This window comes from Scylla paramamosain, chromosome 16 (genome assembly GCF_035594125.1).
Source record: "Scylla paramamosain isolate STU-SP2022 chromosome 16, ASM3559412v1, whole genome shotgun sequence".
Classification (NCBI taxonomy): Eukaryota; Metazoa; Arthropoda; class Malacostraca; order Decapoda; family Portunidae; genus Scylla; species Scylla paramamosain.
This window is the reverse complement of record NC_087166.1, coordinates 17,856,358-17,883,719: the sequence shown is the minus strand read 5'-3', so window position 1 is coordinate 17,883,719 and position 27,362 is coordinate 17,856,358. Positions and strand designations below refer to the sequence as shown.

Genomic DNA, 27,362 nt, shown 5'->3' with positions numbered 1-27,362 from the left:
GGGCCTCTGCCACACTTCCATAATAGGCACGTTGGGCCGGCGGCAGGTGCCCCACGACCTCTACAACGGGGCCTCGCAGCGCTGTTGTCAACTGAAGCGCCTTCTCAGCCTCGCTCCAGCCCTGGGCAGAGGCTAGCATCTCGAACTGGGCGACGTAAGACTCCCAGGCCACCTTCCCGTCGTACTCCGCCAGCTTGCATTTCACCAAACGCCGGGAAACCGAAGGACTAAGGAGTGGAGAACGCGACTCGTGCGGGCAGCTGGCGGGGCGGCCGGGGAAGGGAGACAGAATGGGTGATGAGGGCAGAAGGGCCGGTTGACTGAGCCCCAGCCTGCCACCAGCCGGGCTCAAGGGAGGGGTTCCGATGGCTCCCCAGCCCCCTGAAGGAGCTACCGGCTCTGACACGACGCTGCGAGGCCCCCGAGCCGAGGGTTCTTGCCAAGGGCCCAAGGCAGGCCCCAGCAGGTCCACCACCCCGGCGGTTCCCGCCAGAACACGTAGGGCCGCCTGTTCCTCCGCGCGCGCTGTTGCCAGCTCGCGCCGCTGCTTTTCCGTCCTCACCTCTTCCTTCAGGCCCTGGTCCTCACCTTCCAGAGTCTGCACCTTGTCCAGCAGTTCATTCCTAACGCTGTTGCAAGCCTGGTCTGTGTACTGTTGTGTTTCCGCCTTCAAGGACGCCACGCTGCTCTGTAGCATATCCTCAAGATGGCGGACCTGGTCGTCCACCCGTTGAGCCTGCTCACGTGCCGTCTGAGCCTGTGCTTCACGGTCCACTGCCATTTCCTGCCTCATACCGGCCAGCATGGTAGCAATCAAGTCCATCTGTCCCGGTTTAACTTCACTCGAGCCGCCCTCGGCCCCATCATGGCGGCCATCTTCTGACTCCAAGATAACTCACCGTCTCTCACTGCTCACTGTTCCCTGGATCTCACTCTATGACACCACTTGTTGCGTCCATCCCTCACTCCGGGAGGACGCGTTATCCACACGGGCACGGGTCAAGAAACTGGAGTAGCGGGGCCTCAAATAAGTCATACTCTGAACGCCAGAACAGGGCACACACACACGAGGCCAGGCCGGGGCACAAGGGAAAACACAGGCACTATTTCCTAGGTTTATTGACAAATCCTCCGCAAGTACACTGCTTTACAAGTTCACAGGGACACCACAAGTCTCCCAGGGCACGACAGGCACTCAACAGGGCACTCAACAGGCAGGGAAACACTTCCAAAGCAGGCAGGCACAGGCTCGCTACCTCTCCGACCACGGGCCATGCATCTCCGCTCTCTCTCTTTTCCCGCCTCTACCAGTGCTGCCATCTCCAGCAGTGCTGCCACCCACACCCATACCCCTGGTGTAACAATATATAAATATATATATATATATATATATATATATATATATATATATATATATATATATATATATATATATATATATATATATATATATATATATATATATATATATATATACAGTGACAGAAGATAAAATTCCGAGCCATAGTAGCGATGAACATGGAAAGCATCCAGTTTTCTTTCTTCCTTTTTTTCTTGCTATAAAGGAAGAAAGAACACTCTGGATGCTGTCCCTGTTCTTCTCTAATATATATATATATATATATATATATATATATATATATATATATATATATATATATATATATATATATATATATATATATATATATATATATATATATATATATATATATATATATATATATATATATATATATATATATATATATATATATATATATATATATATATATATATATATATATATATATATATATATATATATATATATATATATATATATATATATATATATATATATATATATATATATATATATATATATATATATATATATATATATATATATATATATATATATATATATATATATATATATATATATATATATATATATATATATATATATATATATATATATATATATATATATATATATATATATATATATATATATATATATATATATATATATATATATATATAGCGCGGATATTATTCTAGGAGGTTCAGGCTACATGTTCAGGACGTGTCTAAGTGTCATCCCTAGCCTGTCTCTCTTCTCATCTCCCACTCATTATTCTTTTATCATTCATTGTTACTACTTCCGTCATTTTATATCACATTATCTCGCTGCACATAACTATATATATATATATATATATATATACTCGTATATATATATATATATATATATATATATATATATATATATATATATATATATATATATATATATATATATATATATATATATATATATATATATATATATATATATATATATATATATATATATATATATATATATATATATGCAGCGAGATAATGCGATATAAAATGAATTTATATCACATTATCTCGGATGTCCAGCGAGGTGTTATACGAGTACAACGACCATTTACATATTATTGGATGTTATAACTGTTTTTCCTATATGTGGTTGTCGATTCTTTCACAGCTGTGGGTGTTAAGTGATGTTAGAGTATTTTGCTTATCTGCAGGTCGATAAAACAGACTGGCAACCTCAATTAGTGTCACATGGTGTTATGATCGTTGTAAAAAGGGTGCAGGAGTCACATGGGACCCTGTACATCCGTCTTTGAGCTCTGCATTGAGTCCACGCAGGATGTGGTTCAAGGAAGCTAGTCCAGGTGTGGCAGGTTTGTGAAGGGGCTGGGAATTGTGGTCGTAACAGAAATTGGCAACTTCGCAAGGATTGCTGGAAGACTCGTCGCCACGTGGGGGAGAGAGAGTTTGTTCATTGTTTTGTTGCTTTTTGTGTGCCCACATTGAGCGTAAGCCATGGAGGGCAAGGGTGGTAGCCAGCTTGACTTGCGACCTTAGTTCCAAGTCTCTGCTGGGAGCGGCAGTGCAGATTTGGCCTAGTTTGGTGTGAGAACACTTAGTCCCACACATAGCGTCCACGGACGCTATGTGTGGGACGCCTGCTTGCAGAGTTGGTGGCTTCTCCCAGACCAAAGGTATGTCTGAGGAGGTATGTCTGGAGGAGGCTCCAGTTCGAAGCTGAAGCCGAGGAAAGGAGGTTGAAGACTGAGGAGGCTATAGAAGCCAGGAGGCTTGAAGCCAAGAGGGAAGCAAAGAGGCTTGAGGCCAAAAAGTAGAAGGAAATGAAATTACTTGAGCAAGAGAAAGAGATGAGGCTACTTGAAGCCGAGAAGGAGGCGAAGATTTATGAGAGAGAGGAGGATGAGAAGAATAGGATACCTGAGCTGGAGAAGACTCAGAGTGAAGTCAATTCACTTCATGGCTTCAGGAGAGAAGGAGTTAAGGAGGATACAGTAGAAAGCCAGATTGTGAAGAGCTTGAAGTTGATTCCTGAGTTCGATGAAAAAAAAAGTGACGGAGTGGTTTAGGAGATTTGAGAAGAAAGCCTCAGAATCTGATTGGCCTCAGTAGAGATGGGTTGACCTGGTGGCTAAAATGTTGAAGCGTAAGGCCTTTGAAGTTTATGATAGGATGTCAGTAGAAGATATGGAGGAATACGAAGAGTCCTGAGAGCGTATGAGCTGTAGCCTGAGACGTACAGGGTGTTATTCTGTAGAGGAAAGAAGAGGCCTAGTGACTCCTATTTAGAGTGTGTTCGCTTCTTGGAGGAGACGTTCGAGAAATGGATTGCTAGCGAGCAGGCCACCTATTACAGTGAATTAAAGGAATTCATGGTAATGGAGCAGTTTACTAACGTGGCTGAGAAGGAGTTAATATCGCTGCTCCGTGAAAAAAATAATTTAAACCTTGAAGGAGGCGACTACATGGGCAGATGACCATGTGTTGGCGCACCTGGCCTGTGCCACGGTGGATTGGTGGTATGTCTGGTAGGGCTAGTGATGTGGCTGGTGGCGCGGCCGGTGCCAGTCTGTCTGGAAGACCGCTTTACAATAGTGGCTTCGGAAATAAGTCTGGGCGAGTTAGCCCTGTTGGTAATGTTTCCACCCAGCCCACGACGGAGACAATCTGGGAGCATGCAACACAGCACTCCTAGGTATATTGTGCACGCCCACGTGTTATTATTGTAGACGTATGGGACACTTCAAATTCAATTGTCACATTAATAACAGCCACAGCTTCCTAGACGCCCCAGAACCCGGTGGCCTTGATTGCGTCCCAGGGTCAGGACTTGGAGGGTGATGAGATACGGGATGTGTTTGGTCGCGAGGGTGGACAGGCTGGTGTGGCTGTCCCCTCATCTGTTGTTACCTCACCGTCCCCTGTGAGGTCTGGGTTAGACTGCTGCCGTCCATTTTTATGTGAGGGCACTGTTGAGATTGATGGGGTTACATATCCCGTTTCTGTTTTGAGCGGCACAGCAGTCGCTGTGCTGGAATGTGACTGAGAGGTGAGTAGCCTCCGGTCAGCCTGTGTGGTGCCAAGTAATTGGCGCCGTGGATAACTTCGCCACGGCCGGGATTAGGCTGTCATGACCGCTAGTGACCGTGGAGGCGTGGGTGGCACTAGCGGATGACCTGCCAGTGTCTAGTGTCGTTTTCTTTCTAGGGAATGACCTGGCAGGTCGAAGAGCCTGGTTGCAGCTCTCATCCCCGGACGCCGACCGGGATGTGGAGGCTGCTGAGAGTGCTGACTCAATTGTTTGTGTTGTTAATCGCCCTAAGGGGAGGCGAGCAACCCCCTGCAAGGGGGGATGCTGACTCCAAGGGTCGACTGCAAAAAGGTAGGGCCACCACAAAAGGAGCGCAGTGTTTGTAATGAGGCCGCAGTGAGGGCAGAGTGCACTCACTGCTGCTGGCAAGGGTTTGACAAGCAACAGTTAGACATGTCTTTGAGTCACTATGCGGGGACTGACTGCAGATTCGCAGAGCCATCACATGAAGCACCTGCCTTTGGTGAGAGAGTTGCCGAGGATGAGGCTAGAGTGTTGGATTTGGGTTGCTTGTCTGATGGCTAGTCTCACCCTGTGGAGTCTCTCGGAGGTGATATTCAGGTTGAGTTATCACTTCATGTTGAGGCTGTGGGCGCCAGTATTATGTCTGGGTCCCAGCTAGATCTGTCTGGTGTGTCAGGAGTCGTTGTCGAGGCCAGGAAGACTCCTGATCCTGCTGGGGAGGCGGGAGTTTCCTCAGCCTGCGAGGTGCACTGGAGCCAGGGAGCAAACCACTCCCCTTCCAGGACCAGACACGGTGGGTGTTTGCTCACGTGGTGAGCCACCCGTGCTGGCAGCTGCTGCAACCAAGAGGAGACAGTAGACACCTGCCGAAACGATAATTACTCCCAGTGAGGTCTAAAGCACTGTTCAGGGGGTGCTGTGAACTTACCATTAAACCCAACTGTGACCTCACTGAACGTTTCCCTTTCTGTCTCACAACACAAGGGGACAGTCACAGCCTGCCCTCTCTTCCTCCACACAAAACTACAAGCACCTAATAACACACACACCCTTCACTCAAAAATTTTAAAATCATCATGGCGACTCCTACACCAGCCTCGGAGTCCCCATCTAGGGAGGGGACCATAAATGTCCCCAGGTCGGACTGCCTTTCTGTCGACGACCCTAAGTGTCTTGACACCCCCCTCAACTTTTTCTTCATTAACTTCTGCAACATTCGCGGTCTAAGATCTAATTTTCAATCTGTAGAAAACCACCTCTCCTCTTCTAAACCTCATCTTCTTTTCCTCACTGAAACTCAGGTGTCTGAGGCAACTGACAGTAGCCCCTTTTCTGTTCCCTCCTACTTTCTCTATCCTCATTTTCGATTCAAAGCTGGATGCTGCGTTTATGTGCGCAATGACTTAACCTGCTCTCGTGCCCACGCTCTTGAATCTTCCGAGTTTTCCACCATCTGGCTACGACTACAGAGTCACTCTCATACTAAATTTATCTGTGCTGTATACCACTCACCTAACTCCTCTGATTATAAGAAATTCTTTGACTACTTAACTTCCAAAGTGGAGCACATTCTGACCTTCTTCCCTTTTGCAGAGATCTCCATTCTTGGAGACTTCAATGTTCACTACCAGCTTTGGCTTTCCTCTCCCTTCACTGACCATCCTGGTGAACTAGCCTACAACTTTGCTATCCTCCATGACCTAGAGCAATTGGTGCAACACCCTACTCGTATTCCTGACCGTCTTGGAGATACGCCCAACATTCTTGATCTTTTCCTGACCTCTAATCCTTCTGCTTATGCTGTTACCCTTTCTTCTCCATTTGGCTCCTTTCTTCTCCGTTGGGCACAATCTCATATCTGTATCTTGTCCTATCGCTCCAATCCCTCCTCAGGATCCCCCTAAGCGAAGGTGCCTCTGGCGTTTTGCCTCTGCTAGTTGGGGGGACCTGAGGAGGTATTTTGCTGATTTTCCTTGGAATGACTACTGCTTCCGTGTCAGAGACTCGTCTTTGTGTGCTGAACTCATAACAGAGGTGATAGTGTCTGGCATGGAGGCGTACATTCCTCACTCTTTTTCTCGTCCTAAACCTTCTAATTCTAAACCTTGGTTTAACACAGCTTGTTCTCGTGCTATACATGATAGAGAGGTGGCCCACAAAAGGTACTTAAGCCTTCCATCACCAGAATCTCATGCACTTTATATTTCTGCCCGGAACCATGCCAAGTCTGTTCTCCAACTAGCCAAAAACTCCTTCATTAACAGAAAAAAATAAAGTTTTTGAATCTATCCTCAACAGGATGATTGTTAAACATCTATCACTTCACAACCTTCTATCTGATCGCCAGTATGGGTTCCGTCAAGGCCGCTCTACTGGTGATCTTCTGGGTTTCTTTACTGAGTCTTGGTCATCCTCTTTTACAGATTTTGGTGAAACTTTTCCTGTTGCCTTGGACATATCAAAAGCTTTTGATAGAGTCTGGCACAAAGCTTTGATTTCCAAACTACCCTCCTACGGTTTCTATCCTTCTCTCTGTCACTTCATCTCAAGTTTCCTTTCTGACCATTCTATTGCTGCTGTGGTAAACGGTCACTGTTCTTCTCCTAAATCTATTAACAGTGGTGTTCCTCAGGGTTCTGTCGTGTCACCCACTTTCTTCTTATTATTCTTTAATGATCTTCTAAACCAAACTTCTTGTCCTATCCACTCCTATGCTGATGATACCACCCTGTACTTTTCCAAGTCTTTTCATAGACGTCCAACCCTTCAGGAGGTAAACATATCACGCAGGGAAGCCACAGAACGCTTGACTTCTGATCTTTCTAAAATTTCTGATTGGGGCAGAGCAAACTTGGTATTGTTCAATGCCTCAAAAACTCAATTCCTCCATCTATCAACTCGACACAACGTTCCAGACAACTATCCCCTCTTCTTCAATGACACTCAACTGTCCCCCTCTTCTACACTGAACATCCTCGGTCTGTCCTTTACTTATAATCTGAACTGGAAACTTCACATCTCTTCTTTAGCTAAAACAGCTTCTATGAAGTTAGGTGTTCTGAGACGTCTCCGTCAGTTTTTCTAACCCCCCCCAGCTGCTAACTCTGTACAAGGGCCTTATCCGTCCATGTATGGAGTATGCTTCACATGTCTGGGGGGGTTCCACTCATAATGCTCTTCTAGACAGGTTTGAATCGAAGGCTTTTCGCCTCATCAACTCCTCTCCTCTAACTGACTGTCTTCAGCCTCTCTCTCACCGCCGCAATGTTGCATATCTAGCTGTCTTCTACCGCTATTTTCATGCTAACTGCTCTTCTGATCTTCTTAACTGCATGCCTCCCCTCCTTCCGCGGCCTCGCTGCACAAGACTTTCTTCTTTCTCTCACCCCTATTCTGTCCACCTCTCTAACGCAAGAGTTAACCAGTATTCTCAGTCATTCATCCCTTTCTCTGGTAAACTCTGGGACTCCCTGCCTGCTTCTATATTTCCACCTTCCTATGACTTGAATTCCTTCAAGAGGGAGGTTTCAAGACACTTATCCATCAATTTTTGACCACTGCTTTGACCCTTTTGTGGGACTGGCATTTCAGTGGGCATTTTTTTATTGGATTTTTGTTGCCCTTGGCCAGTGTCCTTCCTACATAAAAAAAAAAAAAAGCAGTTGTCAGTGTAGTTAAGGAGGGTTCTTTCCCTCGTGTGTGTGTGCTGCCCCACTACTTGCTAAAGCAGGAGTGGATGGCAAAGAAGCCGAGGGTCGGGCAGCGTGTGTTGAGAGCAACGCTGTTGTGGATAGCCGGCAAATAGAGAGGGGGTAGAGTTTTGGAGCTCTATTTTGATGTGCCATCCGCAGTTAAGGAGGCACGAGTGCTAGAAGCACATAGCGACCTGGTGCTTGGCTGTTTTCGAGTCATGATGATTCGGGGGCGTTTGGCGTGGTTTTAGTGGTCGGGTGTGGCCACATTTGTTGGGGGTAACCGCGTGGGTCAGGCTGACAAGCCTGATGACCTCTCGTCTGGGGCTTCTCTCAGTTGTGTTACGGACGGTGTTATTTTTCCTGGTGTGGGGATTGTTTGTGATGTTGCTCGCCCGTTTCCTCCTTCCGGGGTAGGTTGTTATAACGTGTTTGACGTGAGCGTGACGGCGCTCCGTCGGGAGGCAGCGCTGAGTGACGCTGCCTGTGATGCTTTGTTACTTGCCGCTCAGGAGAAACCTTCAATGTAGCTGGGGGCTGTCTGTGACCAAGTTGTTGTTCATGATTATCAGATGGTGGGCCTGGGATGTGTAGTATGTGTTGATGGATGTCGGCTTCCTCGAAGCGAGAAGGTATCGGGTATAATGAGAGGTGTTTGCACATGGGAGCACTTGCTAGGACTAGTGGGGCTGGCCCAGTGGCACGTTGGCCGGGCTCATGTTGGAGCCGGGGTTTGTTTTGTGATGGCCACGTGTGTGGGTTTGGCTTCTTGAGCAGGGATGTGTGTGGTGCAGCCGCCAGCTCGCTGTGGCAATAACTGTGTCATCAAGGGCCTGGTGGGAGAAGTGCAGAGTATTAGTAAGTGTTGCATCTGACAGTGAGACGCAGGCTTGGTTGTGTCACACCTGGGAAGGAGTATATTGTTTAGTTGAGAGCGGCCCAAGGGCGCCTGTTATTTTTGCAAAGAAAGTGGTGTTTTTGTTTTATCAGTTTTTTGGTTGTGAGCAAGCAAGCAGGAGTGACAATTTGGGCAGTATAGGCCCAAAAGAGTGTTTTTGTTTGACCAGGAAGTATTTTGCTTAGCCCTGGTGTGATGTTAGACCAGGAGACTACGGTCCCTGTTGGTTACATTGTGTGGTGCAAGGATGCGGGGATGTCTTTGCACGGTGACTCTGAAGTTTGGATGGTGTTGGGAAGAAGATGCAGAAGGTGCAGGGTGTGTACTGAAGAGTGGAAGAGAAGGGAGAGTTGTCGGATAAGTAGTGAAGGCAGAGGACCGAGGAGACGACGGAGATGGAGTAGGAGTGGCCGAGTCACGAGAGACATTGGAACAGTCATAGCGGCTGGAAAAAAGAGATGATCAAAATACCCTGCAGAAGTAAAATTGCACGCCGATGGAGCAGTGCAGATCACAGGTCTTGGTATAGAACCAGAGACAGGTCTGGGAGGAGAAGTAGGAGGAGGAGAAAGAAGAAGCAGCAGTCTGAGTTGAAGGGCCTAGTGGGAGCACTATTATTTCTAGTAGTGTAATAATTATTCATGTCAGTGCTATAGTAGCCTTTGATGTTTTGTGATGAGTATGCACCCCTTGTTTGAGTCTGATGATGTGCCCAATTAGTTTTGTGTTGATTTTGACTTGGGTATTCCTAAAATTTTCGTTAGCTTTTGTATATCTTACGAAAATTGTTGTTTATAAGGGAGCGTGTTATGTACAGCGAGATAATTCGATATAAAATGAAGGACGTAGTAAGAACGAATAAGAAAAAAAAATAATGAACGGGAGATGAGCAGAGAGACAGGCCAGGGACGAGACTTTGACGCGTCCTAGATGCATAACCTGAAGCTCTTCAGATAATATCCGTGCAGTCACTCATGTTCCCTACGTAAATTTCCTTACTTCCTTTTGTCCATCCAATCTAAGTCTCACCCAGTATTTAGTAGAAGAGTTGTTCTCCACAATAAAGTGATCAGTATTCATCTAGCCCCCCTAGTTTGATCATTAGAATTTTCAGAAGTAAACTGTTCAGTTCGCGCACAAGAAGCAAAGTGTGGGCGGGTATGTATATATGTATGTATGTATGCATGTATGTGAGACGCCCCCACCCCGCTCCCTTCCTTGTTCCTCTTCCCCACAACAGCAGAGGGAGAGTGTTGGGCGCAGCATTTAGATGGAGCAGACTTACTGAGGCGAGCTCTAATATTTGACAGAGACTGAGGGAGGATAACAATTAGTCGGGTCAGCTGCCTTAAGAGGATAGTAGTCTGCCAGAGAGGGTAGCTGTCTATATATATATATATATATATATATATATATATATATATATATATATATATATATATATATATATATATATATATATATATATATATATATATATATATATATATATATATATATATATATATATATATATATATATATATATATATATATATATATATATATATATATATATATATATATATATATATATATATATATATATATATATATATATATATATATATATATATATATATAACGAAAGGTTAGGGGGATAGGGTTCTTGGCAAATATATCCACGCCTACGCTGATGATATCACCCTGCACTAAACAGTTCATGCATGGAAGTCATATAACGCATGACGTGATCTCTCAAAAAATTTATGATCGGTGCAAAGCAAACTTGGTATTGTTCAATGCCTCAAAAACTCAATTACTCCATCTATCAACTCAACACAACCTTCCAGACAACTATCCCCTCTCCTTCAGTGACACTCAACTGTTCCCCTCTTCTATACTGAACATCCTCGATTTGTCCTTTTCTTATAATCTAAACTGGAAACTTCACATCTCATCTCTAGGTAAGACATTTTCTATGAAGTTAGGTGTTCTGAGACGTCTCCGGCAGTTTTTCTCATCCCTCCTTATTCATCTGCTTACTCTGTACAAGTAAGTGCCTTATCTGACCATGTATGGAGTATGCTTCACATGTTTGGGGGAGTTCCACTCATACTGCTCTTTTAGACAGGGTGGAATCAAAAGCTTTTCGTCTTATCAACTCCTCTGCTCTAACTGACTGTCTTCAGCCTCTCTCTCATCGCTGTAGTGTTGCATCGCTTGTTATCTTCATGTTAACTGTTTTTTTTTTTTTTTTTATCTTAATAAAAGTATACCTCCCCTCCTCCCGTGGCCTCGCTGCACGAGACTTTCTTCCTTCTCTCATCTCTACTCTGTCCACCTTTTTAGTGCAAGAGTTAACCAGTATTCTCACTCATTCATCCCCTCTCTGGTAAACTCTGGAACTCCCTATCTGATTCTGTATTTCCACATTCCTATAACTTGAACTCCTTCTAGAGTGAGGTTTGAAGACACTTATCCTTCAATTTTTTACTATTGCTTCGGACCCTATTCGGGGACCGGCATCTCAGTTTTTTTTTTTTTTTTCTTGGCCGATGTCCCTCCTACATAAAAAAAAAAAACATTATGGTATAATGCTTTCTAAAGTTCCTCCTTGGAGTTATGATACTAGCAGATAGGGGATTTGATATTAAGTTGTAGCGTAATTTTATTTAGTCCAGCTCTCACCAGAGGCAAAAAGCAACTCAGCATGACTGAAATAGAAACAACTAGGAAACTAACCACAATACTTATTCATGTAGAAAAGGCAATAAGTGTTGCAAGGCAAAAATTTTCCATGTTGTAGTCAAGGATAACTATCAGCCTTCTTCAAGATGTCATTAATAGGCTCTTAACTTTGGATAAAGTAGTATGCGTTCCCTGTGGATTAACTTATTTACCTGCATCTGTTGTTCCATCACGTTAACAACTTCGGTCATGTCAAGATGGTAAAACATGATGAGTGGAAGAGAAAGAAGGGAATGAAAATGAATGAAGTGGATGGCATTGTTTAAGACAAAAATGAAGGGAAGAGATAATATACAAGGGAGTAACTGTAAAGGGAGTAGTTTTTATCGAAAAGTGTTTTCTTTATGGCCTGCCTCCCTAGAACACAAAATCTCTCTCTCTCTCTCTCTCTCTCTCTCTCTCTCTCTCTCTCTCTCTCTCTCTCTCTCTCTCTCTCTCTCTCTCTCTCTCTCTCTTATTTACAAGTGAAGGAATGAACTCACCGATTCCACTCCAACTGTCACCTGGACATTTTATCTTCGCTGTTCGCTCGACTTTAACTCCAGCAACCAACATTTTGTCGCTGCAGTGTAAAACGCAGGTTTTATTCAGGATAGGCACTAAATTCTGTTGCATCAGTCTGTAGGAAGAAAAAGAAAAATTTTGGTGGTTTGATATATATATATATATATATATATATATATATATATATATATATATATATATATATATATATATATATATATATATATATATATATATATATATATATTAAGGGCATAAATGAGCAGGAGATTTTCTCTCAAGCATATTTCATTAAAAGTGATGGCAAGCCTCCTCAAGAACAGCCCCGAAACCAAGAGAGAAGATACGCAGAAGTCGCATGTCGTATATAGATTTACTTGCAAACAAGGAAACTGCGAAGTCCTACCATCATCTTACATCGGCATGACTACTACAAAACTCTCTCGACGGTTAACAATGCACTTAGCAGCAGGCGCCCCTAAAAAACATCTAATGGAAGAACATGGCATCGCTATTACAAGAAAAACCCGAGAAGAAAGCACAGAAATAATCGATAGATTCAACGATGGACGACTCCTAAGCATCTTAGAAGCTCTCCACATAAAAGAAAATAATCCGAAGTTAAACACTCAGTCAGAAGACCTCCAAGCCCTACCAAGCATGAAGAAATCAAGAAAGAAAAAGGAAGCGGCAAGCTTACCGAGCCACGCGACAAAGCAGCCAATCAGCGGCTCCGCCCATAGTGCGTAGCTCGTTCTGATCCCGAGCGGGCTACATATAAGGCGCGCAGAGAGCAGACAACCTTATTCCCACCACCAACACCGCAGAGAGAACAACCACCAGCTACTGAAGAAGGTGGTTAGCTACGGCTAAACCATAAGCTGTCTTGAAAAAAAAATATAAGACACTGCTAAGGTATAGAGAAGGTATAGAGCTTGTCATCACTTTTAATGATATATATATATATATATATATATATATATATATATATATATATATATATATATATAGAGAGAGAGAGAGAGAGAGAGAGAGAGAGAGAGAGAGAGAGAGAGAGAGAGAGAGAGAGAGAGAGAGAGAGAGAGAGAGAGAGAGAGAGAGAGAGAGAGTGTGTATGTCTGTATGCGGGCAGGAGATTCTCACTTACCCATATTTCATTAAATGTGATCGCTAGGTCAACATCTATTATTATTAAAGATATGTTCTTTATATCTTATAAATGTCTTATTATTCCCTTTTGAAATTTGGTCGATGATTCGCCGTAGCTAGACATGCTTGCTATATCGCAATTTTGGGTTCGTTAACCCTTCTTCAGGAGCTTTGGAATAGCTGGACACTTTTATGTTATTTATTCTTTTTTTTTTTTTGCCATCACCTTAACGTGGGTATTAGGCCATTTTTATCTTTGTTTATTTGTAGTAGTTAAAAATATTTTATTTATTTTTTCATTGTTTTTTTTTTTTTTTTCACAAATTATACAGACCAATATATAAACAATCATTCCTTCGCACACGCTTCATTAATACGGAATTCCTGATGCTATCACAAAGCTATTGTCCTTTGTCAGGGCAGGGAAGAGGGAGGAGTAACTCACAAGCACACTGGTAGGAAGGCTACGTAGCATCGCTACGTACATGTACATAAACGTACATAAATGGGGAACATGGTCATATTGAGATCACGCAGTACACAATTAATACACGGTTTCATAATTTTATATACATGTAATAAAGTATATACATAGTGCATAAAATAGATATGTTACATAATATATACATGTAAATCACAGCTCTCTGATTAAATTGGTCTCAGTCAGAAAAATCATCAGTCTATCGACCACATCCGGGTGCTCATCATTCAAAAGGGTCGTCTGCGTTAGCGGAAGGCCGCGGCCCAGGCAGTAAGCTGCCAAGGCGGCAATAAGCCGCCTCTCCTCCTGATAACGCACACAGTGAAGCAGGATGTGCTCTATAGAAAGGGTGACGTTACAGGTAGTGCACTGTGGTGGAAAGGCATTGGCTATGTAGGGGAGCATATGTGTAGAGAGGGTGCAGCCCATTATTCTAAGGCGTGGGAGGGCCATCTCCTCTCGCCGTGTGGGGCGATTGGAGGAGGTCCACTCGTTCTGGGTGTATGTAGATGGAGCTTGTCCCAATGACCCTGCCACAGGAGTTTTACTGATGATTTAACAACTGAGAGACATGACTGGGGATCTCGACGGAGGTTCCACGCTCCCTCAAGCTCAGCAGCAGAATTTAGTTTATTAATGATATTGCCTTGGATTTCATTTGTATCCGTGTGACCGGACTCTATTGCCTGAACGGGTGAGTTAAGAGTTCGAAAAGGTACTGGAAAGATACTTGAAGACATTATTATTGTTATTATTATTATTATCTTTTTTTTACAACAACGGATAAGGAATTCATTAACATAAGTCTTCCAACTGAGTCTGCTGTCAAAATGCAGACCCAGGAACTTTACTGAATTTTTCAACAGTATCAGCTGGCCTTGATGAGTTAATTCCAAACTGGTACGTTATGTCTAGTGAAAACAACACCAATACACTTAGGAACGGAAAACTTAAAATCCCCACAGAGAGGCCCAATGCTTGAATCCGCCCAGCCAAGAACTATGCATTAGATGTGTCATAACGCACAGTCGTCAGCGTACAGTGAGTATTTAAGATTCCTTGGGACGGCAGTTGTCGACAGAATATCATTAATCATAATGCAAAATAATATGGGACTAAGAACACTATCCAGTGGCACCCAGTTTTCCTGGACGAAAACGTCCGAGATTATTTTACCAGGAAGCTTGACAGAGAATGTTCTGTCGTGAAAAAAGTTATAAACAAAAAATGGGAAAGTCACCTCTGAAGCCGTGAGCATAGAGGATAAAGATACCGTGTCGCCATGTCATGTTGAAGGTTTTGTGTGTCCAGAAATATTCCTGTCATGAACTCATTTTTGGCAAATGCCAAAATGCACTGTTCCAGGTGTGTTAGATGATCCATCGTGCCTCAGTACTTCCGAAAAACCCGACTGCTGATCACCTAACAAACCCTTCGCTTCTGAAACAAAAAAAAGACCCTTCGCCTTATCATACGTTCCATGACCTTACATGCACAGTTCGTGAGCGCAACAGGATGAAACGCACTGGGGTTCGTAAGGTGTCCAGTCTTTTTGGGGATTGGGATGATGTGTGAAAAATGCCAGGAGTGAGGGAAGGTGTAGGTGGTCCAGATTCTATTGTGAGGTTGTAATAATTTTGCAAGGGAATGATAGCCAAGATATTGTAACATAATATATTAGATATTATTTGGACCGGGACTGGAGCCTTTACAGGATTTCAGGTTAAGGAAGAGTTCACCCAACGTAAACTATGAGTTTACGCTTCCTGTGGCAAAGTTTGGGACAGTGAGTTCCGCTGCCTCCTTATGGGGAATGAAGGCATGGCCATAATAATTGGTGCTGCTTGGCTGGTGGAAGTGTTGGGCTATTGAGTTGGCGATGTCAGCTTGGTTGTCTATTGCCGTATTATTTATTTTGAGGGTTGTGATTAGAGTATATGGTTCTTTATTGTTTAATATATGTATGGTTTTCCAAACTTGTGACAAGGGGGTGGTTCGGTTCACGATTGATGTAAACTATCGAAATGAGTCCCTCTTAGCATCACGAATGACTTTCCTTGTCTGAGCTCTTGCCTTTTTGTAGGCTATGAAATTTGCTTGACTGGGCTGCTGGCTGATATGCCTGTATCGTCTATTGCGCTCACGAAGTGCTTGTCGGCAATCCGTTGTCCACCATGAAACTCCATGCTTTGTGTGAATTGTAGAAGTCTTCGACATATATGCCTCGGCGACGTGTAAGATGGACTGTGTTGCGTTGCTGATCATAGTGTCAATTTCCTCGTCAGATATATCCACATCGGAAACCCCCACTGAAGGCTGCCCTGTCTGCTCTCTTGAAATTAAACTTGGGAGAGCGGGAGGTCGTGTGCATAAGAGGTGCAGATTTGCAGGTCACATCCGTGGGAATCATCGTTGACTTCCCAGGAGAAGTCGAGGAGTATATTTGTCGAGAGCAAGAACAGATCGATGTCAGACACGTTACCATTCCGATCATCTACACGAGTCGCACTTCCACTGTTCAGAAGTTTGTCTGTAATAATATGTTTACTGTCTGCTCCCCACGTGCACTTGACCTCTCACTTACCCATTGCTGATGATGGGAGTTGATGTCGCCCAGAACTAACCTGTTGCCCGGAAGCTGGCTAATTAAAGATGTAATGTCGTTATCAACAAGGCAAGTAGAGAGAACAGATAACCATATATGTGTCGTTGAATCTCGCCCTGCACGCGACAGCTTCCAGAGATGTATTCAACGTCACTCCTATCTGTGTCAGTGTTCTGTGTGTGTATATGGTAACGCCGTGTCCCTCATATCTTTCATACGGATGGTAGTATCCTAGCACTGTAGGATTAGCCTCATCCTGTAGTCTCGTCTCCTGTGTATGTTCACTAAAAGTGACAAATATGGATCTTTATTTCGAATACTTCTACAGTTTCACTGTAACACCTTGATCATTATGGCTTAAAAGTTGCGGTGGTGGCCGTGTTTCTTAGTTCTTTTGCGCTCTGTGGCGCAGCGGGGGGACCTCTCTCGGCCTTTGCCAGTGGTGACTTGCCTAGATTCACCAATTATCAACTCCCCGGAGCTGGTCGAGAGGAAGCGAGCGTGAGAATCCCTCCTCGAGGACGCGGGAGCAGCGACGATATGAGAAGGGCGTTGTTGTTCAAGTTTTGTGAAATTCAGTTTATTAGATTTGTCGTTCTTTTTATTCTTGTTGGGAGTAGTAGAAATAGCAGACACATATGGAGCAGAGGAAGTGATAGGAGTAGAGACTTTGGCAGTAGTAGATGTAGATTTAAATGTGGGAGAGGCAGAGTTTGAGGGTGAGGCTGTGGTGGTAGATGCGGTGGGCGGCGAATCAGTCTAAATGGCTACAGTGCTCATCTTGGGCGGAACCCTTTTACTGTTGAGGCGTATGAGATGTTTGAAGCTGGTGCGGCGGGCGTCTGCTTCACTCCCATCCTTGCCTCATTGTAAGAGATTCCCTCAGTAGCCTTAACTGTTCCATGCTTGGTATTCGCGAGAGAAAGTGGAGGGAGCACCTTAACAGTTACGGCACTTCTCTACCAAAGACGTACAGTGCTCCACCATATGACCCTCTCCAGCACATCTACCGCTGGAAGAGTGCGAAGAACAACAAGTGTTGCCATGGTGACCGTAAAGCTGGCATTTGAAACATCTGACAGGATTCGGAATGAAGGGACGAACGGGAACCGATTCGAATCCTACATGAACCCTCTCTGGTAACTTAGCAGCACTGAAGGTGAAAATTATCGAGGCCGTGCTCCTTCTGGTACTGTCAACCATTTTAGCCATAGTCAGCCATTCAATCGACAATCTCAGCCGATTCCATGACCACAAAATCGAGGTGGGAGGCAGCTCCTCGACAAGAGTTCATGGACACTGGAATCGAAGCCTTGATCTCGATGTCATGGATGAACCGGAGCTTTAACATTGACTTGACTTACGTTAATCGCTTGAGCAAGCAAGTCATCAGTGGCAAATTTCTTTACGTTCACAACATTTCCATTGTTACAATCAATGACATTTTTTTTTTTTTATTATTATAAAAAGAATTTACCGTGGAGAGTCACGAACGTCGCTTTATTAGGGTCAATAGATAGTCGGACAGTCTGGGGTCGTTGGTCAGTGTCCTTTCCCCCCTTGATGAAGGAGGGGAGGAGGGTCCGTCAGACATGGAAGGGGGCTCTCCCCCCCTCCTATAGGAGGGGAGCGAGACACAAGAGAGAGGAAGTAACGGAATTTTCCTGCTGTCAGATTGTCCTTCCAAACCACTCTAGGAAGGCCGGACGGTGTCAATTCACCCCAAAAAGTACGCTCACTGAGGCGGATCCTCCGTAAATGGAGAGGAAAGACAATCTGACACGTGGCAACAAACACTTACTGTTGCCGCTAAGCATAGAATCGAAGATAGTGGACACTTAACTTTATTTATCTAAACCTAAGCTTGAAGGGTTGCCAAAAAAATCCACACAAGGTGGTTGGAACAGCAGTGCGACAGAACAGCAGTGCGAACGGCACGGTGTCTGGGCTTAGTCTGGCTGGACAGAGAGGGGACGGGGATAAAAAGAGGAGTGAAATGGAGGAATGAAGATGAAAGTAAAGATAAGAAAGATGAAAGAAAGTAGAAGAACAAAAGATGGCGGGCAAACCGCCTTGCTTTATTTGCTAGATTTTAGATTACCATCTGAATATGTTCACCTATTTGGAGCTGGCTAGGAGGATATAATTGTAGAATTTTATTATTAATGTTATTAATGTGGTTCATCCCATAGTTCCGATGACTAGCAATGGGTCTACCTGGACTGCAGGTATTTTTATTTATCAGTTTCTTGTTCCCTTTTCAGGAGCATGCCAGAGGACAACAACAGGTAAATTTTACCAATCTAGTTTATTAATGTTCTTCCTTGTTTTATTTTCAGGTCGATTCCCAATAGTCAGTGTCTGATTGATCTGCTGAACGATGAAGTTAATATTGATTTCGTTTAAATAAAGTATTATCCATTCATTAGTTTTATTATCCACTTCAAATCAAACGATATGACACTGGAGAGGATGAATATAAGTTAAGTATTAGGGTAAATATAAATCAACTTTAGTCATATACGAGCTAAGTATATGAATTTTTTTTTTTTTTCATACGAATTACCTCCACACCCACAATCATGCACATATACACTCTCAAACTTGCTATTATGTAAAACATGAAACTAACAAGGTAAAAGTGAGTAGAAAAGGCGACGCGATGAGAAGAAGAGCGAAGAGAAGAACAGCGGAAGGTGAGCACACAAATCGTTGAGTAAGTAATGCAAATTAAGTTGCGAGTAATTATCATATGAATCCCATCCACACTCCACAATTGCTGTAAGTGTTGTGTAGTTTAGTGTGATGTATTGTTATCCATGCAAAGGCACGGATAGCAGATGGTAGGTTCCCTGTTGCACTGTGGGATGAGTAACACAAGTATCCATTCCCTTCTTCCCCTCGCTGGCAGCAACAACCCTGTGGCAAGCCCGGTGCCAGCGACTCAGGGCGAGGTGCAACCGTACAACCCCTCCGCAACTGGAGGGACTACAGCCCCTACCAGTGAACGTAGCCCAACGAATTAAGGCAAACCATAGCAGGACTAGAACGGCCAACACCGACAGAATCCACTCCAACCTTCCAACGGCTCAGGACGCGGCAGGAAGGCGGAGAGCAGCCAGCAACAGGTCCCACCCGTGTGGAGTGCAGGCGTATAAGTGGAAGTGCATCAGTGCACGTATGAGTGTCTTTAGCCGGTGTATAGAGGCGGTGGTTCGGGTCCAGTTAGTTTTAGATACGGTCTTTGAAACTATGTGTGTTCTCGGATGTCATTGGTGACTTTTATTCTATTATAGTCTTCGTCTCTGATGGCTGTCATTACCTTATTGTGTTTTTCTACCTCTGGTGTAAGATTATGTTTAGCGGCTGTATGTTAGCTTTTCTGTGCAGTTCTCCCGTACCGTACATTGAAGATGAATATAAGTGCTTTATTTTGTATTCTTTGGAGTTTTAGCAAGGCATTTTTGAAGAGGGTGTTAAGTGGGTAGGATAGGTATGTGAGAACTGAAGTGATAAATGCTTTTATTAAATGTAACTTTAATTTTTCGGGCATAGTTGAGAATCTTCTTAGTGTAGTTAGTGATATGTCCTTGGATTCCGTATGTGTTGACTTTTAGTCCGAGTATGACTCCGTCTTTTGAATAGGGGATATTATTTTGATTTATAATGATGGGTTCTGTTGTTTTTGCAGCAAGTAGTATGACTTTAAATTTCCCTGTGTTGGTTTTTATTTTCCACTTTTCTCAAAGTTTTTAATCTTCTTTATATCAGTCTGGACACTTCTGGCCATAATATTCTTGGATTTGCTCGGATGGGTTACAATTGGGGTGATGTCGTCGGTGTATAGTATATTAGCTGAGCCTGGAGTGGGTGCTGGTAAGTCTGAGGTAAAGAGTGCATATAATGTAGGTGTGAGAGAGAGAGAGAGAGAGAGAGAGAGAGAGAGAGAGAGAGAGAGAGAGAGAGAGAGAGAGAGAGAGAGAGAGAGAGAGAGAACTCCCCTGTGGAATTCCGTTACCTAGCTGAAAGGGTGGGCCGAGAAAGTTGTTGATCGATATGCTTACAGATCTGTTTTTTTTTCTTCTTCTTCTTTTCTTTTTAGGAAAGTGCTGAGAATTTTGGTTATAACTGTAGGAAGTTGCAATTTAATTCATTTGGATTTGAGTCCATTGAGCCAAACTTTGTCAAAGGCCTTAGATACGTCACATAGCACTATGTAGCACTGTTTCCTATCTGCTTAAGTTTTAGCTATAGTTTTTTGTTGTAATGGCCAGTGCTGTTTCGGCGCCTCTTGCTTGACGGAATCCGTGTTGATTGTTAGGTAGAATGTTATTTTGTTCGAGGTAATTGCTTAGCCTGAGATTGATGATTTTTTTCTAAACTTTTTCGGGTACTTCTAAAAGTGATATTGAACGGTAATCTAGTGGATCGGTGCCTCTCTTATTTGGTTTCTGAATTAATAAGATTTTAGCTAGTTTTAATTTAATAGGGAAATAGCCTAGAGATAATGCGGTGTTGTAAATTGTAGTTAGAGCAGTAATTGCTTCCTCTGATAGTTGGCTTAAGATAAGTTTGGAGATGTGACTGTTGCCTGGTGTATTATTTTTAAAGTTACTGATAATATTTTTGACTTCAGTTTCGATGATTTTGTGTGATTGTTTTCTTGAATTCTAATAAGTTCTGCGAACGGAAATAGGCCGATTTATCCTGATTAATAATGAAAAAATGATCTACTCTTATTTCATTGTGTGCGTCGAACTGTTGGTTTTCTTCATCACTGATTCTGAATATATTTCTGAATATGTTCCTGAAGACTTTTTTTTTCTTTTTTTTTTTTTTTTCCTCGTGAGAGTAAAGTTTGGTGCCATTATGAATAATGTAAGATGAGTTCGATTCCTTGCTTTCCCTCAGGTGTCGAATGACCTTCCAGAAATCTTGCGGTGAATGATATTTAGTTATTGTTTGTTCTATTGTATTTTCCCAATGTGCTGATTTGAGTTTTTTTTTTTTTTTTTTTTTTTTTTTTGCATTCTGAAACAAGTGCTTTCTTAAGTATGTTATACGCTGTATACATGGTCGTACTTCATCCATAGTTATCTGCTGACAACTTCAAGTTACTTATGCAGGTTTGAAGACTTTTGATGGTGGCGATAGTAATGGGCTTGATAATTCTTATACTATTGTTTTTTGGTATGTTTACTTCTTTAGCGTCTGTGACAATGCTGTATCATGTAACTATTGAGTTATCTAACTGTGTGGGCGTAGCATGAATAGGTGGAGTACCTTGGCTTATATTTTGCTGGATGGTAGTATTGAATCCTTCCCAGGATTCTATAGAAGGGTCTTGGTGGCGTTGGGATAGAAATGGCTATATTGGTTACCGTTAAGATTACCTGGTTCGATGTCGATGTTATGATAAATTTGTTTATTGCCCAAGATGATGTCACGGGCGGTTCTTGAGTTACGTGTAATGAAGGTATGAAAGTTTGGGCCGAAATGCTGCTGTACGTTAATATTTATCATATTATTTAGACCAATACCGACATTGTTGTTGTAAGTGTCACCGAGGCATGTATGCTTAGCGTTAAAATGTAGGTGGGGATGTTAATGGCTGCTATTGAATGAATGTCAGGGTAAGGTAGGTAAGGTCTTCTAGGAGGGAAGTAGGATGTAGCTATGTTGATGGGGCCGGTGGAGGTTTCCATGGTAATTACAATGAAGTCAGATATGAAATCGTCATTCATACGATGTCCTATGTTAGTTTTAATCAGGACTGCTGATCCATCGTGGAGTTCATTTAGAAGAGTTGACTTCGTAAGTATTGCATCCGTGTATTTTAATGTCAAAATTGTTGAGGCCGCGACTGTTCATCAGAATTATGTTGGGATCTATAGATCTGTACGCGTTAATGAAAAAGTGTTTGTGTGGCTTCCAGTGAGCTACGTTATGTTGCATAATTTTAACTTTAAGAATGGACTACTTAGAAGAGTGACGCTGTCTGTTCTTATGATTTTTACTGGGTTGGGTTTTTTTTTTTTTTTTTTGTTCTTTTCGATGATAAGTACATTCCTGATTTTGTTGAATCTATAGTCCTCCATTAAACCCCAGCAGTTATCGAGGACAATATCATTATTTAGTATACAGTCGTATATTGTTTCTTCAGAGTAGGCAGAAAGGCAGAAAGTTCCAGAGTTTACCAGTGAGCAGAATTAATTACTAAGAATGATTGTTATTTCTTGCTTTAGGGAGGCACACAGAAGAGGGGAGACAAAAAAAAAATAGGAAACCTAGTACGGAGAGGACGCTAGAAGGAGCGGGCTATATATATATATATATATATATATATATATATATATATATATATATATATATATATATATATATATATATATATATATATATATATATATATATATATATATATATATATATATATATATATATATATATATATATATATATATATATATATATATATATATATATATATATATATATATATATATATATATATATATATATATATATATATATATATATATATATATATATATATATATATATGTAAATAACCCACTCCTTCTAGCGTCCTCTCCACACTAGGTTTCCTATATATATATATATATATATATATATATATATATATATATATATATATATATATATATATATATATATATATATATATATATATATATATATATATATATATATATATATATATATATATATATATATATATATATATATATATATTTTTTTTTTTTTTATTGGCGCAGTCACTCATAATCCCCCATGAATTTCTTTACTTCCCTTTATCCATTCCGTTTGAGTCTCACCTTCTATTTAGTGGAAGACTTGCTCTTGACAATAAAGTAATCAGTGGTCATCTACTATCCCCCTATTTTCTTCATTAGAATTTTCAGAAGTAGAATGTTTTATTCACATAAACCAGCGAGGGGTGCAGACCAGCAAGCGAGTGGGTGTATGTATGTATGTCGCTACGGAACGGACACACTGAGACAGGCAGTAATATCTGGCGGAGCCTGAGATGGGAATGCAGCTAATCAGGTCAGTTGCTTTAAGGGGATAAGTGAGTCATTACTGGCCGTACGCCCCGGCCTACTTACATAGCATAGGACTCTCCATGGTAGATTGCCAGGGATTGTAGTTGCGTATAATACACTCCATAACCAAGGAAGTGACTCTTAGGCTGCGTGTGGGTGCGGGCCATTTCTTGTACAGTGAGAGATGAATTACCTTCCTGTATTCCTGGGCACTTGTCTACAGTTGTTTCCCTTGTTAGTGAGGTTGTTGTGTTAAATGCTACTATTGGCTGATTCTGCTCAGCTGCAGAAGACTTAAGTGAATAGCTGTGTAGTGAACTTCACTCCCTCTTCAGGCCCTGACAAGGCCTGCTGTCCAGGAGGTAGTAGACGACAATGCTCGGCGAGAGATACAACATGTTGGACAGTGGGAGGATTTTTGTTACTGAGGGCGGTTGTCCAACAGAGTTTTATACCTCGACCATATAAGTGTTATTGCTCATTATAATTGCTTATCCCTAGGTGTGGTTGTCGATCCTTTCAAGTATTGGTAGAGTATTTCCCTTGTCTGTGGGTGGGTAAAACAGACTGGCGATCTCATTAATGTGATCTGGCGTTACGGCCGTTGTTAAGAAGCGTGCATGATCCAAAAGTGAACCTTTCAACCCAAATTAAGCCCTGCACCCAGGCATCCAGGAGGTGACTAGGAGAAAGCTAGTCCAGGTGCAGCAGGTTTGTGAAGGGGCTGGGAACTGTGGTCGTAACAGAAATTGGCGATCTTACTAGGATAGCCGGATGCTTCGTCGCCATGTGGGGGAGACAGTTGTTTGTTTGTTTAGTTAACTTTTGTGTGCCCAAATTCAGTTTAAGCCATGGAGGGCAACGCTGGTAGCCGGGATAACTCGTGACCTGATTCCCTTGCCTCTACTGGGAGTGGAAGCCAAGTTTGGTGTGACGACACATAGTCCTACCCATAACGTTCATAGACGCGTTAACCATGCCCGCAGCCTTGGTGATTTTTCCAGACCAAAAGCATGTCTGAGGAAATGAGATTCAAGCTGGAAATGAGAAGAATGGAAATGGAGGAGAAAAGAGAGAAGGAGGAGCGAGAGTTCAAAAGGCTCTAGTTGGAAGCTGAATCTGAGCAGAGGAGACTAAAGAGTGAGAATACTAGAGAAGAAAGGAAATTTAAGCCTGAGGAGAAGGCAAGGCTACTTGCAGCTGAGGAGAAGGCCAGATTACTTGAGCAAGAGAAAAAGGTGAGGCTTCTTGAGGCAGAGAAGGAGAAGAAGAAGGATGTATGAGATGAAAATACTAGGGACAGAAAGAGAAAAGGAAGAAGCTAAGAAGAATACGATGTTTGAGTTGGAAAAGACTAGAATTGAAGTAAGTTCGCCTCATGGCTTCAGGAGAGGAGTGAAGGAGGATACAGTAGAAAGTCAGATGGTAAGTTTGAAGTTGATTCCTGAGTTTGATGAAAAGGTGACAGAGTGGTTTAGGAGATATGAGAAGACAGCCGAATTTCAATGGCCTCAAGAGAGATGGGTTGGCCTCGTGGCAAATACGTTAAATGGCTTTTGGAAGTGTATGATAGAATGTCAGTTGCGGATTTGGAGGATTACAAGGAGGACTAACAACCTGAAAGCTTATGAGCTGCTGCCAGAGGCGTATGGGCTGCAGTTCCGTGGAGGTAAGAAAAGGTCCAGTGATTCCTACTTTGAATGTGTTCGCTATCTAGAGAAGACATTTGAAAAGTGGATTGTTAGCGAGTAGACCATCTCTTACCGTGAGTTAAAGGGACTCATGGTAATGGAGCAGTTTATTAACGTAGCCGAGGAATTGGCACCGCTGCTCCGTGAGAAAAAGTTTGAAAGTGTAAAAGAAAAAGGAACGTGGCCAGATGACTACGCGTTGGCGCACCGGCCTGTACCACTGTGGATTGGTGGTACGTCTGGTGGAGCTGGTAATGTTGTGTTTGGTGGTGGGGCCGGCGCCAGTTTCTCTAGAAGTTCACCTTGTAGTAGCGGCTCCGGTAATAAGTCTGGGTGAGTTAGCCCTATTGGAAATGAGTCTCCACCCAGCTCTCGACAGAGACAGATGGGGAGCATGCAACACAGCACTCCCAGGTATGCCCACGCGTTTTTATTGTAAAATTACTGGACACTTAAAATTTAATTGTCCCAAATTAATAACAGCCACTCCTTCCAAGACGTCCCAGTAGCTGGTGGCTTTGATTGTGTCCCAGGGCAGGGACCAGCACTGTGACGAAATCCGGGCTGTCTTTGGTCGCAAGCCTGGAAAGGCCGTCGTCGCCACCCCCCTTTTGAGGTCTGAGTTGGACTGGTGCTATCCATTTTTATGTAAAAGCACAGTTGAGATTCATGGGGTTACATACACCGTTACAGTTTTGAGAGACAGCTGCACATCAGTCGCTGTGCAGGAATGTGACTGGAAGGCGAGTTGCCACCGATCAGCCTGGGTGGTGCCGGAGAATTGGTGCCGCTGAGAGCTTCGCTACGGCGAAGATTAAGCTTTCATGCCCGCTAGTGACAGCGGAGGCGCAGGTAACATTAACGGAGGGACCTGCCAGTGTCGAGGATCGATTTCCTTTTAGGGAATAACCTGTCAGGGGAAAGGTTTGGGTGCAGCTCCCATCCGCGGACCTGATCCTAGATGAGGAGGTTGCTGAGATTTGTGACTCAGTTGTTCCTGTATTCCTGGGCCACCACAAAAAAAAAGCGCGGTGTTTGTAATGAGGCTGCAGTGAGGGCAGAATGCCCAGAGGCCTCTCCCGTTGCTGGCCACGGTTTTGACAATTCAGGGTCGGACTCGTCTTTAAGTCAGGGTGCAGGGGCTGACTGCAGAAACACAGAGCCACCACAGGAAGCACCTGACTTTGTAGAGAGTGTTGCTAAGGGTGAGGTTGGAGTGATGAGGTTGGGTTGTTTGTTTGATGGATTGGTTCACCCTGCGGAGCCTTTCGGAGGTGATACTGAGGCTGAGTTGTCACCTGTTGTTGAGGCTGTTGGCGCCGGTTGTCAATCTGGGACGCAGCTAGTTGTGTCTGGTGTATCAGGGTCGCTGGCGATGGTAGGAAGACTGCTGACTCTACTGGGGATGCGAGAGTTTCCTCCCCTGCGGGATGCACATGAGGCGGGGAGCAGACTGCTCCCCGCCTCGGTGTTTGCTCACGTGGTTAGTCACCCTTGGTGACAGCTGCAGCAACAGCTGTCAGCGTTTTGTCCCTCGAGTATGTGTTGCCCAACTGCTTGCCAAGGCAGGAGTGATGGCAAGGAAGTCAGGGAGAGTTTGTTGAGAGCAGCTATGTTATGAATAGCCAGCGGAGAAAGAAGGGCAGAGGTTTGGAGCTCCATTTTGATGTGCCATCCGCAGATAAGGAGGTACGAGTACTAAAAGCACGTAGTGGCTGAGTGTTTGGTCGTTTTGGAATCCAGATGATTCGGGAGCATTTGTCGCGGTACCCGTTTGTTGAGCGTAACCGTATGGGTTAGGCTGGCAAGCCTGATGACCTCTTGTCTGGGCCTCTCACAGTTGTGTTATGTCCGGTGTTGTTTCTCCCAGGTTGGGGGTGATTTATGATGTTTGTCACTCGATTCCTCCTTCCGAGGCGAATTATAATGATGTTATTGACGCGAGCTTTCCATTTCTGAATGAGGCTACCTGTGATGTGCTGTTTGCCGCTCAGGAAGCACCCTCAATGTTGCTGAGGGGTGCCTTCGACCAAGTTCTTGTTGATTGTCAGATGCTGAGTCCGAGCAGTGTAGTATGTGATGATGGATATCGGCTTCCTCGGAGCGACAAGGTATCGGGTATTATGAGAAGGGTTTACAC

At 43.2% G+C, this 27,362-nt stretch overlaps 1 long non-coding RNA gene across 1 annotated transcript in view; it reads right to left on the bottom strand.

Moving 5' to 3' along the window:
* The window catches only part of LOC135107817 (uncharacterized), a 50,362-nt gene that overhangs the window by 7,902 nt on the left and 15,098 nt on the right, over positions 1–27,362 (bottom strand). Inside the window, exon 2 of the long non-coding RNA XR_010272008.1 lies at positions 12,208–12,344. This is a non-coding gene — a long non-coding RNA (uncharacterized LOC135107817). The remainder of the gene's footprint in view (positions 1–12,207; positions 12,345–27,362) is intronic.